The 15,184-nt window shown below is 32.7% G+C and overlaps 1 long non-coding RNA gene across 1 annotated transcript; it reads left to right on the top strand.

Annotated features, from left to right (window-relative positions):
- Nucleotides 1-750: 750 nt before the first annotated feature.
- LOC147824096 (uncharacterized) lies at nt 751-14,844 on the top strand. The gene is made up of 3 exons (XR_015442941.1): nt 751-1,127; nt 3,670-3,845; nt 12,579-14,844. It is a non-coding gene; the product is annotated as an uncharacterized LOC147824096 (long non-coding RNA).
- Nucleotides 14,845-15,184: the final 340 nt, after the last annotated feature.

Raw genomic sequence — 15,184 nt, 5'->3', positions numbered from 1 at the left:
GAAATAAACATTACTAGCACAGCTTTTAAAGTTTTTTTTTAATAAAGTGTGCTATTTTAAAGGCACATTTATACTGTATGTATTTTTTTTCTCAGTACCGGGGACTGAACTCAAGACCTTGTGCTTTCCAGGCAGGCACGGTGCCACTGAGCTAAATCACTGGCCCCTCATTGTATGTATTTTAAAATCACTATTTTGAAATTTTTTCCAATTGACATAAAAGTGTTAAGAATAAAACAGAAGTACAGAGAACACCCATATGTCCTGTATCTATTTTAATGATTATCAAAATTTTATGCTCTTGGCTTTATATATATATTATTTTAACTTTATTTTGTTGATCAACATGTCTTGAACAGCTTAATACCAGCAAATACTTCATATATTAAGAAATGAAATATTTTATAGCATTTGCACAACATGGTAAAAACTCCAAAGCATAAGCTTTACATGTATCTTACAAAATTCTGCAATAATTCTATTTTATGTATACTTTATGCATGATTCTACAATATTCATTCTTTATAGATAAAGGCAAAGGAATTGTTAAATAACATTCCTAAAGACATCCAGGCTGTACAAGGAAGAACTGGAATGGAAAGTTAAATATACTAGATCTCTGTTGCTGTGCAATACATAACTTCTAACACCGATGACTGAAACCTATAAATATTCATTATCTCTATTTTTATGGCTTGGGAATCAAGTGACAGCTTCGGTGGGTGGTTCTATCTTAGAATATTACAGAAGACTACAATCCAAGTGTCCGCAAGGCCTGCCTTCATCTCCAAAACGCGGATTTGCTTCCAAGATGACAAGAATATTTTTTGTTGTTTTTTTTTCACACTTTAGATTTGCTTCTAAACTCACCTGTGTAGCACCAGGACTCCCTTGGAAGGGATCATCTAAGAAGTAAGTGACAACACCCAAGGGAGATGTCACTGTCTTTTAATAATCCAATGCTTTAAGTAACATTCATCATTTCTGCCAAATCGACTCTGTTGGTCCAACCCACGCTCACAGGGAGGATATTACACAATGCCATGAACCTCAAGATGGCAGATCAATAACAAGACTTGTTTTCTGATTTCTGAGTCCGTGCTTCTCGTAACCCAGTGCACCTTCTGGTAAGAATGCTTATAAAGTATGAATGGGATATGGAATAAGAAATCATTTAAAAATTCTGAGAAAATTTGAAGTCTTAGAAAAAATTTAAGAATCAGCTAATTTCTGGAAAGAATTATTGCTATCATTATCTTAGTACTTTTGAGTTTTTAAGTCTCATTTTAATGAAATTCTTACTCAGACACACTTACAGCTTCCAGTTATTAGTTTGGTAGATAATTAATAAGTTGCCTGTTTTGTTAAATTTATGCTTGTTTTTGAAAGTGCTGCCCAATTTTCATGGTCTATTCTGCATTAGGTACAACCACTACATTTGTTTTTTAGATTTTCTTATGTACTCTGAGAATCATACCAAAGGACAATCAAGTTCTCTTTTTTTCTCCCTATTCAATGCTATGTGGTATTTCAGCTGACATTTCAAGAGTTAGAAATGCCTATCTTCAATTTTACTATGCATCCTCCTCCTTTCAAAGAGTTTTTGAAATAATCATGTCCTAAAAGGATATCTTGATTAATTTCAGGCTCATAAAGGCACTGCTTTGTACCTCCAATTGGTAGTCTACAGAAAGATATTTAGATTGGTATTAATTCAATTTACCTCAATATATTAATTCTAAAATTTGTTCATTTAAATAGTCATTTATCAATTTATACCCACATATATTCTTTTTTGAGAGATACCTATTTGAAAGAGCCATTTTATCACATAAGCAGTGTTAGCATTGCAAAAGAATGGTAAATTTATCATGTACTATTTTACTATAATTTAAATCAATTCTTTAATTAGAAACAATGTATTAATCTTCAGGTATGTTTTCCAATAAAAAAATATTGAGTTCCCATCTTGGGCCAAACACTATTTATGAAACCAGCACTACAATAGTGACAACAAGAAAGATCATGTTCTCATGAAGCAACACAGTAATTTCTGGACATAGATGATAGATAAACTTATCATAATTATTTCACTACCAGTATAATTTAAGATTTCATTAACTGCTCAAAGAACTGGAGAGGTAAGGATAAAACACAGTAAAAAATTTTACATTCATATAAGTTATTAGATTCATAAGTGTATAGTCAGTCATTTTTTTCACTTTTTAAAAGAATTTATTGTTAACATCTCAAGGCTATAATGACATTTACCTACCCAAATCACACTCTTTAAGTTGGGATCCAGTAATAGCTGTCAACATGATCAGAACATTGAGATGAGTCACTCCTATTGTGGCGAATGAGACCCATCCATCCATAAAGGCTCAGTTTTAAAAAGTCAGTCCTGTGCTTCTTCACTTATACCTTTGCCAGGCATGGTGTCACCCACCTGTAGTCCCGGCACTCAGGAGCTGAGGCAGGAGGATTGCTGTAAGTTAGAGACCAGCCTAGGCTACATAGTGATTTCAAGGCCAGACCTACAGAATGAGACACTGCTTCAAGAAAAAAAAAAAATGTATCACTTGTAGCCACTGTAGCTTCCATTTTGAGATTCTGAGCCTCCTGCAGATAACATTGTAGAGCTTTTGCTGAGCTTCCTTCCAAAAGTTGCTCCTTTGGGGGCAGCCTGTTTTCATTAAACTTGCGATACTGTCACTTGCTGACAAGACCAGTTCACTGGGTGGAATCTTCATCTCAGTCATCTTTCCCATTTCTTAACCTTTTGTCCTGACAACCTCCTTATTCTCCCACTTGCCTTCTTCAACTCCTTTCTTTTCTCTCTTTGAAAAAAGCACCTCTGTCCACCAACTGGATCACATTTGCCAGTCTGTCAGTCCTAGGTTTGTCAAACCTGTACCAACATATTGGCCCCAAAGCCTACGAGCAGGAGGCTCCAGAGTATCACTTTATACTTCATAACTTCATCAACATGTTGAACCTCTTTGGAAGCCTGGAAGAGGAAACCACTTTCGGTTGTTGAATTCAAGTCTATAGTCCTGCTCTGCCTTTGGGATTTGGAATTCAGAATGTGGAAAATTAGCAAGGAAAAAGATTTCATGGGGTTCCCTGAAGGCAGCTTGAGGACGCCCTGTGGAAGGTCACCCTGTCTGAGCTGGGAGTGTGGTTTAAAGACCAAGTTCAGTATATAGTTGACTCATTTCCCAAAGATTGCTTCTTAGACATCGTAATTATACAACATTAATAAATAACAGGGAAGCAAAACAATAAACATGTATTTTTCATATTCATTGAGAACCCATAAGGGCTGGAGTATACTGATTGAAATAGTTAAGCATGATGTAGTTAATAACTAAATAATTATTAATCACTAATATAATTATTTGCTTGAAATAATAGTCCACTTCATATATTCAATTTACCAAATAATTATTCAGATTAAAATAATAGTTTAAAATTAGATTATTGATGATATTTTTTTAATTCATCTAGTTCCTTAGGAATGACAAAGCATAATTTTATCTTTAACCTTATCTTAGTAATCACACATGTACAGATTTCATATCTACTTGAAAAGAATTATACCATTTTAGTAGCCATGAATAAATATTAAAATAGAAGAATTTTTGTTTTGCTTTTTTTAAATCACAGGCAAACCAGTCGTAACAATGAACGCTACTGACCAACTTTCTTAGATGAAGGCATGCCGAGCCATGTTTTGACAAGAAGCTTTCCTTCAATACAACTGAATCCCTCACTTTTAAAACATGAAATATTTTCTACATGGATTTCCAGCTTGTCAAACATTTGTTTGCCATCAGAGAGATGTAAGTAATGTGTTCTTTTAAGTGATAATAATTAATGATTTTATGGTAAAATGTAAGCACTTTGACGTTTTCAACTTTTTATTTTCTGCTTTTATTAAACTTTTTATTAGAAGCATATTGCTCCTCATAAACTATAATTTTGGCATGCATGACATCTAGCATCTTGTTTGGCAGCAAAAGCAAATCGTTATTTTTTTCTTTCATTTTCAGCTGTAAAAGAAAAAGACGCCATAAGTCAACAATAAATAAAGCATTAAAGTACAAATCTTAAGGCTAGTAAGTAACATGGGATGTTGCTTTTTAATGTTATATTGGGAATGAATAATAAAAATTACACTCAAGCAAACATGTTAGTTTGAACTTATTTAAGTAAGCAAATAATTATAAGCCCTAGTTTAAAAATATATGATATTTTATGTCTCTCAATATCATAATTACTGACTAAAATCTGATAAAATTTTGTTTCTGGGGACCTTGATATCACTGTCATTTTTTTCAATGAACTTTAATGAAAAGAAATTTCTAAATTTATTCTTTTCATAAAGAGTTTAAGAGGATGCTCAGCCTTCTAGTGAAGTAAAAAAAAAGCCTCAAAACCAAGGTGAACTAGGATAAATGCCACACTGATGGGTTTAAAATTTGTATCCTATTAATAATCACTCAAAAACTTATTTTTAATCAATTAGATAGCTGCATCTGAGAACAATGATGTATTGGAAAGTGAAATAGACATGTTTAAAGTCCTCTATAGCTATGATCTAACAAATATAGGCTTTTCAAAACTGCATTAATTTTATGACAACATTATAAAATTATGCAATGATCATTGATACAAATAATGAAAATAAAATATTTTAACTTCTCATTGTAGTCCAAATCAACAAGCATAATTCAGAGTATTTTATATAAATAAATAGTAACTATTATAAGTGCTTCTTTCTCTCTCTCTTTCTTTCTTTCTTTCTTTCTTTCTTTCTTTCTTCTTTCTTTCTTTGTTCCTTTTTTTGGTACTGGGGATCAAACTTGGGACCTTGCACTTGTGGGGCAGACTGCGGAACCACTGAGCTAAATCGCCGGGCCCTATAAGTGGTTATTTCTGATACTGGGGCTGAACTCAGGGCATTTCATGCTGAGCTACATTACTAGCTTTCTTAAAGTTTTTCATTTGGAAACAGGATCTTATTAAGTTGCCCAGGCTGGGCTTGAACTTGTGATCCTCCTGAATCAAACTTCCATGTAACTGGGATTACAGGTCTGTGCCGCCATCCCTGGCTATTAGAAGATTTAATAGCAGATAAAACTTTATTTGTAATAGTAAAAAAAGAAGAAGATACATGTTGGACTACACTTAGTAGGAAATGTGTAAAGCTGAAAAACTTACAAAATATTACTAAAACTTTTAAAGATAGACTTGAACAAAAAGAGATGTATGTCCTCCTTTTGATTATAATATCACAACATTAAAATGTTAGTTTTGCTTATATTTTTAAAAATTTAATATGATCTCTATAAACATTCAAACAAGATTTTCTGGAGCTAGAAAACATGATAATGAAGTTAATGTGGGAAATATATTAACAATAATGTCTTGGAAAGCACTGAAAATGATCTGAGGGTTTACATTCCCTATCAGATATTTAAATATATTGCAATCATTTGTGATTAATACAGTATGCTATTGACAGATGAATAAAATCTGATCAATGGATATCATAAAAAGTCCAACAAATTATACCACCAGAAGTAAGATTTAAGATAAAAGCATTATAAAAAATCATAAGGATGACACTGTGAATAGTGTTAGTAGTCCAAACAATGAAGTTACAAACTACATATCCATTATTTATACTGCATATGACATAAACTTCAAACGCTCAGACATCTAGGTAAAAAGAGAACAGTATATGATTTAGACTGAAGGATGCCTGGGTTTCTTTATGGTCAACGTGTATTTAACAGTTCTCTCTCTTGTCATAAAATTCACCATGCACTGAAAGAAAACATTGATAAGTTTGTATAATATTTTAATTTATATATATGTGTTTGTGATACATAAAAGAGAAAAGACAAATTCAGGGAAACTTTTTGCAACATAGAAGTGTAACCTCCTTAAAATATAAAAATTATATAATTGAGAGGAAAAGATGAAAATCATCAGAGAAAATGAGCAAATGATGATTCACAAAGCTATCACATGAATCTCATACATACAAAAATATATTAAACTGTATTCCTGTCAACAAAATAAATGCAAAATGAAACTAACTTGAGTAACCAAGTTATCACTTAGACTGGCAAAAGTGCTAGACCCAACAAATTTATAGTATATGGGGATACATGAAATGGGGAGAGAAAGTCAAGGTTATATGTTGCTGGTGTGAGTAAAATGTGATCCTAATATGGAGGGGGATTTTGGCAGAATCTAGCAGAAGTCTTATCCCACTTTCCAAGAATTTATACTTCCCATAGTATGAAAATGAATGTACACCAGATTTCTTGCTCCAGCATTACTTGTCATTGTAAAATGATGGCATTGACCTGAATATCTAAATTTAAATTTGTCCAGGAAATGATGGCACACACACAAAGGATACTAAGCAACTGGAGACAGAGAATGAGGAAAGAGTAGGTAAAAAATACATACACAGAATCTTGGGTGTCGGTTTTGATTTTCCTTACTTGATTTAAAGAAACATAGGGAGAGGGGCCGGGGATTTAGCTCAGTGGTTCCACCACCTGCCTCACAAGCACAAGGGCCCGAGTTTGATCCCCAGTACGGAAAAAAAAAAAAAAAAAAAAAAAAAGAAAAGAAAAGGAAAAAAGAAACATAGGGAGAATATACTTGAAAACAATGTAATACATTCCCTTCAGGATATTGCAGGAGAGGAAGTGAAAGAGGCAAGGAAGGAAGTGCCAATGCACCCTCAGGTTCTAAGTCTTGAACTCAGTCTCACCTAAGCATACCAAAGGGCTTCTTCCTGATCTCAGCTTCTCTGAATTAAAAATAAAGCAAAAGAAGCAAAAATTTTAATATTGAGGAAATGATAAACTGGAGACTAGCAAATCTGCGGTTCAGTTCTCTTAAAAAGAAAACGACATGTGGCACGATCCTTTTATTTATTTTATCTCCTCTTCCCATAAGCATTCAAGAGGAGTTACCAATCATCGTTCACTCTAAAACTCTTTGGGACTCTTCGTGTCTCTTCCTATGAGAAAGCCCTAAAAGCTTCTTTTTCCTGTCTCCTGCCACTCTTCACAGCTTCACCCTTGTACTCGAGAGGTGACACGACACGTATCAAACCATTCCACTCCAAACGGACTACGCACACACGTTTTCATGGCAAATGTCTGATGTGCTTTCAGTCAATTTCTTGGCAAAGTTTAATTTTGACATACTATTTTAGTTGCTACGTAAATGCAGGAAACAATTAAAATTAGACAGTGATGTTTAATCACAAAAATGTATCATTTCAAAATTTCAAGTATTTCATGTGTAATGCAATTTAGATGAGCAAAAGCAACATCCTGTTTTCTTCTGAAATTTGTAGATATTAAATGAAGACTTGGGACAATATTTGTCAAATATGCTTCCTTAACACTATGTTATTTGTTCCAATAACCATTCAACTACTACCTTCTACATGAGCAATTTCCTCCTTAATGGAGGCAAAATTATTTTCTTCCACCTTCCCTCTTCAAGTTTACAGAATTCTTTAGTATTTTGTATAAAACCAAACGTTCCATATTATTACTTGCATAGATCTCAGCTAATCAAAAGAATGGATTATTTTTAACATATCTGTAACAGTGGCTTAATAACATTTTGACATAATTACTTATAAAATTTTGTTCAATAGTTTATTAATGTATTTATCGATAGGGTCAGCTTGGACATTTAGTTACCCCTTGTGTTGTGCTTTCTGTCAAATATATCACCAGAAAAAAAAATGCCTTTTATTCACTGGTAAGTAATGAGGTAAGGAATGAAGTGAAGGCAATTGTCCCTTGCCCTCCCCTTGACCTATGTCATCAATTCTTAGAGCATTTTTCTTTTTTTATGAGTATCTGTTTGCAGCAAATAATGATTACAATTATCATGGGAAGTTGTATATGAATATAACACATCTCAGTTTTTTCATTCTTTTTTTGTTTTTCACCCCCTACCTGCTCCTTTCAAGTCTTGGCCCTCTTCCCATGTGCAAAAGCCCTATTTTCTTCATTTCTTCCTTTCAATTATTTTTTCCACCCTAGTGCCCTCCTCTTGCCCCTCCTCCTGTCTCTTGTTCCCCCACCCTCTGAGAAAGATCTTCCCACCTATTCCTCTTTATCTTTCATATACATGCAAAGTAGATACAGATTGAGTTTCTCGTGTACGAGAGGCCACGTGATATTTACGCCCATGGGTCTGACTTATTTCACTTAATGCAGAGAAACACTCCACAAATTCCACTACCCGGTTCTTCCAGAATTTGTGTGTTTTTCATTGAATTCTACTCATCCTTATTCTTTATTGAATGACAATTTCCAAATAACGATGTACACGTATTTGAAGTGTGCACATTTACGACTTTTAACAAATAATAAACCCACGTATCAGTGAGCACAATTCGCATATATCAAATATGTCATTTATTTGCAAAGATTTCTTTGTGGTCCATTCTCAGTCTAGCTCTCATACCCTATCCTAGGCCCACAGCAGCTATTGATTTTGTAAATTTATTGATATAAAGTCATTTCTATTACTCCATCCTTAAGCTGTAATATCACATCCATCATTTGCATATTGATCACTCTGTATATAGGTTTATTAATTCTATTGACATTTATCAAAATCTGCTTTTGATTTCAGGGATTTATTTCCTTTGCACATTTTTAAAAATTGTTTTTAATTCACTTTCTTCTGTTCACTTTGAGTTCAGTTTCCTCCTCCTTTCTTGCTACTTCTTTTTCCATGTATTTATTAGTACATGTTTGTAAGATATACTGATAACGTTCCTCATGGGGAGTTGGTACATGGACATAACACATGTTAATTATTTTTACACCGTCCCTCTCCCTCCATTTCTTAGTTCTCTTTTCTTTTGCAAAAAATGAATCTCCTTATTTCCTACTATCTATATTTTACTGTGCTCTTTATTTATATTTTATGGTTATATAGTTTCCCATATAAAAGAAACCAGGCAATATGTACGCTTGTGTGATTTATTTCACTTAGCTTTATGGTCTCCCAAGATGCAGCCATTTTCCTAGAAGTGATGGTCAAGCCAGTCTTATACCACAGTAGTAGTCATTGTGTAGAAATGTCACATTTCCTTTATCCATTCATCCACTGATGACTTATAGGCCACTTGCAAGATTTAGCTATTATGAAATGTGCTGCTATAAACATGGGGAGGTGTATGTCCCTGGAATATAATGTTTTTCACTTTTGGGAAAAAAATCTAGCAGAGTAATAGTTGGGGCAACTGGAATTCTATTTTTAGCTTTTTGAGGTATTTCCATACTGATTTCCATAACAGTTTTACTAGTTTATATTTCCATCAACAACATAGAAAGGTTTCTTTTTCCTGCAACCTCTCCAGCATGTGTTATTACTTGATATCTCAATGATGGCAATTCTCACTCTTATTTTTAGGTGAAGACTAAGATCTATGATTCTAGGTCTTCCTTTTTTTTTTTTTTCCTCAGTGCAAACATTTAGAGCAAGAGTTTTTCCTTTAAACATTGCTTTAGTTTCAGCTCATGAATTTGTACCTGTTGTCACTGAGTTCAAAATGCTTTATAATTTTTCATGCAGTGTTTTGTGTTACACACGGCTTAGTTGGTCAAACAGTATTTTATTTTTTTGTACCGAGGATCAAAATTGGGTCCTTGCGCTTGCACAGCAGGCAGTGAAAACACTGAGCTAAATTCCCAACACGGTCAAATACTATTTGATTGCAAATTATTTGAGTTTTTCTCCAGACATTTTTGTCGGTGTTTTGATATCCAATCATTTGATCCTGTTGTGGTCAGAAAGTATAAAAAAATATATAAATGATTTTAGCACATTTTAAAATTTGTTGAGATTGTTCAAGTCCTGGCACACAAATAACAGTGGTGAACATTCTAAGTACATTTGATTATATTATATAATTGTTTCTATGGTAGCATATATATTCTTAGTGAGTAGTCTTGAAATTTCCAAGAATAATACCAGGTTTACCTATTTTTCTTTTAAACATTCTGAGTTTTCCCATCAGATATTTTGAAGTACTTTACTAGGAATATACACATTTAACATTGTTAAACTCTTCGCCTTGTAGAATTAAGCACTTTATGCAATACTTCTTCACCACAGGTAATATTTCTTGATCTGAGTCTATACCACCTGATAATAGTACATTCTAAGCTTTCTTATTAGTGTTTGCATATATCTTTATTTCTTCACTCTTTGAATATTAATCTATATTTGTATTTAATTTTTTGTGACAAAATGTATTTCATTTCTGATGTTTATTCTGTAAGATGTCTATGTAGTTTAAATGATGTGTTTAAACCTTTTTACACCATATTATTACTGGTATGTTTTGGTTTAAACCTTTAGTTTTTTGTTTTTTATGTGTCTTACTTGTTGATTGTTCCTCTTTTCTGATATTTGAATAAATGTATTTCTTTCAAAGATTCCAAATTATTTACACACCTCTTGCTATATATCTTCATTTATTTATTCATATATTATTTATATATGCTTTATGTATTTATTTTTATTATTTGATGAAAGAGAAACAAATTTTGTCTTTAACTTGTTGCATTCTGCTTTCAAATGCTCCCCTATCTGTTCACATACAGTATAAGAGTTTAACACACGTGTTCTGCCATTGGCCCCTGGATTTCTTTATTCTGTTGTTTCTCTAGAGTGTGTTTCTGTATCTATGAATTCCATAACTTTCTATATCATGGTTAATACTTCACTATGGTTTATTTTTTTCTTAGTAGATGTTTGCTGTACATGAAGTTACTCTACATTCATCTTAGGGAGTCAGTGCACGTGCAAGACACAGCTCAAGCCTTTTTAATCTCCTTCCCTTCCCACTGACTCTCTTCCCTCTGCCTCTCAATCCCCTTTCCTCATTTCCATTCATGGGGAAGGGGAGGGGAAAGTAAACAGAGATAAGATGTGCAATGGAAAGGTACCAAATACCCACAATGAATGTAAACATTACACCTTGTTGGATTTCTTTGTGATTATTATTATGGGGACTTGTAACATTGAATCAGTGTTTAGATAGTGTCTCATCTTTGGAAGTTCTTCAGAGTTCCATTTTATGTTTTCAGTTCTCTGCACATGATATTTATGTTTTTCTGTAAACGGTGACACATTTTAATAAAAGCTGTTTTATTATCTCTGGCTGTGTATTTCTGGGTTTCCTTTTTTTGACAGATTCTTCTCTTGGGTATTAATTTGATTTTACTGCTTATTGGTTCTTGCTTTGAATTTTATGTTGTTTACCTGGATTTTGTTAACTTTTAAAGAAAACAGGTTTATTCTGGCAATGAGTTATTTTTCTTTCATTCAGGGTTATCATTGAATGATTTTTTTTTTTTTTTTTTTTGAGACAGGGTCTCATTATGTGGTTCAGGCTGGGCTTGAACTCACTATATAGCCCAGGCTAGCTTCAAACTCACAGTGATCCTCCTGCATCTGCCTCTCAAGTGCTGGGACTACAGGCATGAGCCACCATGCCTGGCCTTGAATGATTGATTTTTAACCTCTGGTAGGATATATGCTTACCAGCTTTTACTAAAAGGTTATATGTATCCAAATATTAAAGTATGGTCTTTCTTCACAAATACTGAACATCCCATGCTACTTTTGAGGACTTACCAGTCTAGATGATTGAAATACTGAAATTCATGCATTTCTGAGCTCTGTGGTTGCTCTGAGAATTATTTAGCTTCCATGACCCTCTTCACTGCTAATCAGACCTGTAGAGTTTCACCCTATGCACATACTTCTCAGTATGCAGAAAGACTTAGTAGGCTCCTTGAGGTCATTTTACTTTTTTTGTTTTGATATAACGCCTCCACTGTAATACACTGCCTCGAAATTTTTATCTGTTTCAGCCTATTGATTCATGAGGACCGCTGCGCTCACTCAGAAGAGCTTCCTTCAACATTCCTTATGGTGCTGATGCTGGCAATTGAAATTTCACTCTCATTTGCAGATTTAGTGCTCTCCACACCGGCTCTGTTAATATGATGGTGTATAATTGTATTCTAAGATTTCTACTAGTAAAATTTATTTTATGAGAGGAAATTAAGATTATAAATGAGCCTGTCCTGCTCTTCAATAATCACTAAGTCAGTGTGGCCAAGCTTTACAGACTTTGATATTTAGCAGTATTTTATTGAGTCATTTTCCAGTGTTTATGTACATAAAATCAAAGTTATCATTTTTCTAATCATTTGCTACCAATTTAAGGCAGTAAAATTATATTAAGAAAAGATAAATTAAGGAGAGCTTTTGTTCATGGAAACATTATTGTACGGTTTGATTGATAAAGTGAAAATAAATTGCTTTCTCTTGTAATATTCAGAAATTGGCAATCAGTCTCTGATTAGCTGACAATTTTACATTTGAAATGTGCTGATTAGCTTGTTTCACCTTAATAACCCTATGATAGTGACCACCTTATCTTGCCCTTTAAATTTAAAATTAATGAACTAATCATTATTTGTGCTCTTTCCCAGGGTTCTGCACAATTACTCTACTGCTGGATGGGACTTCGCAATTTTGCTGGTTCATTAGCCCCATCAGGCTCCTTCTCCCAAGTTCTCTGTTCAACTACTGGATAATTAAATGCCATCTTTTAGTACCTTATAACCTTGACATATAAATTCCTTTCCCCAGTGGTTCAAATTAATGAAAAATTGACAGAATATTAGAAGTTGAGACACTACAATTTGTAAAATGTTAATGCACATTACAAGCTAAACAAAAATCAATTTCATGGCCCTGTTATTCCATATTACTGCATGATATAGAGTATTAAGTGTTTTTTTGTATGTATTTAATGTAAATACTTTGAAAATTAAATAGTTGTTGATTTTCCCTATTTGTTTCCTAAATCATGTAATATTCCAAAATCATCTATATCTCAGTGAAAGCAAAATATATTAAACTATAAAATGAATTAAGGGAGTTTCTGTATCTTCATAAAATATCTGATTGCAAGGTTTGAATGATAAAGTAAGAATAATTGCTTTCTTCTGTACTGTTTAAATATAATATGTAATATATATAATACATATAAATATATATAATATAATATATACTCTGTATTACACATATAATGTATATGAGCAAGACGATGTTTGAAACCTCTGCTTAAATAATTTTTACAAATATACAATGACAATATAAAGGCAATATGCAACTTAATATAGTTATTTAATCTTTCATTTAACATTTCTAACAGTATTATGCTTGGCATTAGAGGATTAAAATATAAGTAAGACATAGTCATTTACTTTAAAGAAGTCATAAGACTTGTTGGAGAAAGGACAGAAGAAAATACTACTTATCACTCAGCAACTTGAGTGTGATATAAGACATTTTTCTCCTAGTGATGTAGATATGGATCCTAGGATATACAAAGATTCTCTACAGTTTTTATACAGTTTTATTTTTATTGGACCATATGAAATTACAGATTCTTAAGTATATAAAAAAATGAAAATTACCCAATTTTCAGTCTAATAAAATTGATTACTTGAGGTTATACCTATGGTTGGCATATCATGCAGTTATCCTTTTCAACATCCTTTATTAAATTAATCTTTTTTCTTCTTTTCAAAGAAAAGCATAGCTCATACTCATCTGAATTCTATTATGGCTCTTGACCAAGCTGGAAAATAAAATAAAGGGGAATCAAAATAGAATTAAAACAATTTTGGAAAAATTCATAATGAGATTTTAAAAACAAAATTCAACAATGTTTAAATGATAGTGCTGGAAACCAGATGTGTTGGTCAGCTTGGTCTCATATACAGCATCCTGATCCATACATGTTTAGGGTTCACTGACGGATGCCTATAACAATATGACACATTCTCTCTAAGAACAATATTGTCACTGTATTTTGCCTGAAACTTGTGTAACCATTCTAGCTATCTTTTGGATGCTGTTTCTCTGGTATAACTTTGTAATATTTCATTTTAAACATATATTTTTGAGCGCTTTCCCTCCATTCTGACCATCTGTGCTTTTATTTGTTCCTTTACTATATTGACACTGATCCACTTATTGACAGTGTAGGATTTACACCTGTCAATTTGGCATTTTTCAGTATTTGTAGCTCACTTCATATTTTATACTTCCTTCACTGACTGTATTAAATAAGTACAATCATTCCTCACTTACTCAAGTTCTGCTCATGGAAGTGAGTCATGAAATGAATTGGTCACTAAATGAGGAATTATATGTAGTATGTACATTACAATATCCAAGACAGAAATGGTCAATGAAAACTCCAACTTGATGACTTGACTTTTCTTTTATTTGCATAACTCTTACATTCAGTAATCCAGTCTATAACAGAACATAAAGCTACAGAACTGTAGTATACAATCAGCAAAAATGACAGTATTGCATAAACAAGGCGTACTGTACAAAGAAAAGACATTAAGCCTCTATAAACAAAATGTACAGAACTGAACAAAAAAATAAAATCAGGTGTCATAAGTCCAAGTGACAGGTCATAAGTCCAAAAAACATGCCTCAGTAGTTAGTCTAAACAGTCATCTAACAGGCATTAAAGGAAGAATTTCTGTAGTACAATACTGTACTTTTCTTGTTATTTATCTACCCATATTTATTTAAGGATTTTTAGTGCCTGGCTTGGGGAGTGTAATTATATATAACTAAAAACAATAAATTTGTATTAATGCGAAGTTAATTCAAATAGTGCACAGAAATCTTTCTAAATTACAGGTTTGTGTTTTTCCCTCTTTATATTAATATCGCCATACAGTTTTCATAGTTATACATTATAAGTTTTACAAATACTGCTTAATGTAGCTGTATTTTAAAAATACATAAAAGTAATTGCATCCCCATATTTATGGTATTTTTAGAATACAAAATTATATTACCTTCCAAATTGGTATTGTTGTACCAATTTTCACAAGTTCACTTACACTTTCTTTTATATTTACCTATATATATTTACTTTTGCCAATGATCTTTATTGATTTATTTTAATATCACGATAAGAGACCTTTGTTTTCAGCCTGAGAACTGCCTTCACTCACTACACCCTAAATGCAAAATTGCTAATAATAAATTCCCTCAGTTT

Source organism: Heterocephalus glaber, unplaced genomic scaffold (genome assembly GCF_053883595.1).
Source record: "Heterocephalus glaber isolate CG9 unplaced genomic scaffold, H.glaber_assembly_v1.0 deba00001555, whole genome shotgun sequence".
Classification (NCBI taxonomy): domain Eukaryota; kingdom Metazoa; phylum Chordata; class Mammalia; order Rodentia; family Bathyergidae; genus Heterocephalus; species Heterocephalus glaber.
The sequence above is the reverse complement of the archived record's forward strand: the minus strand, read 5'-3'. Positions and strand labels throughout refer to the sequence as shown.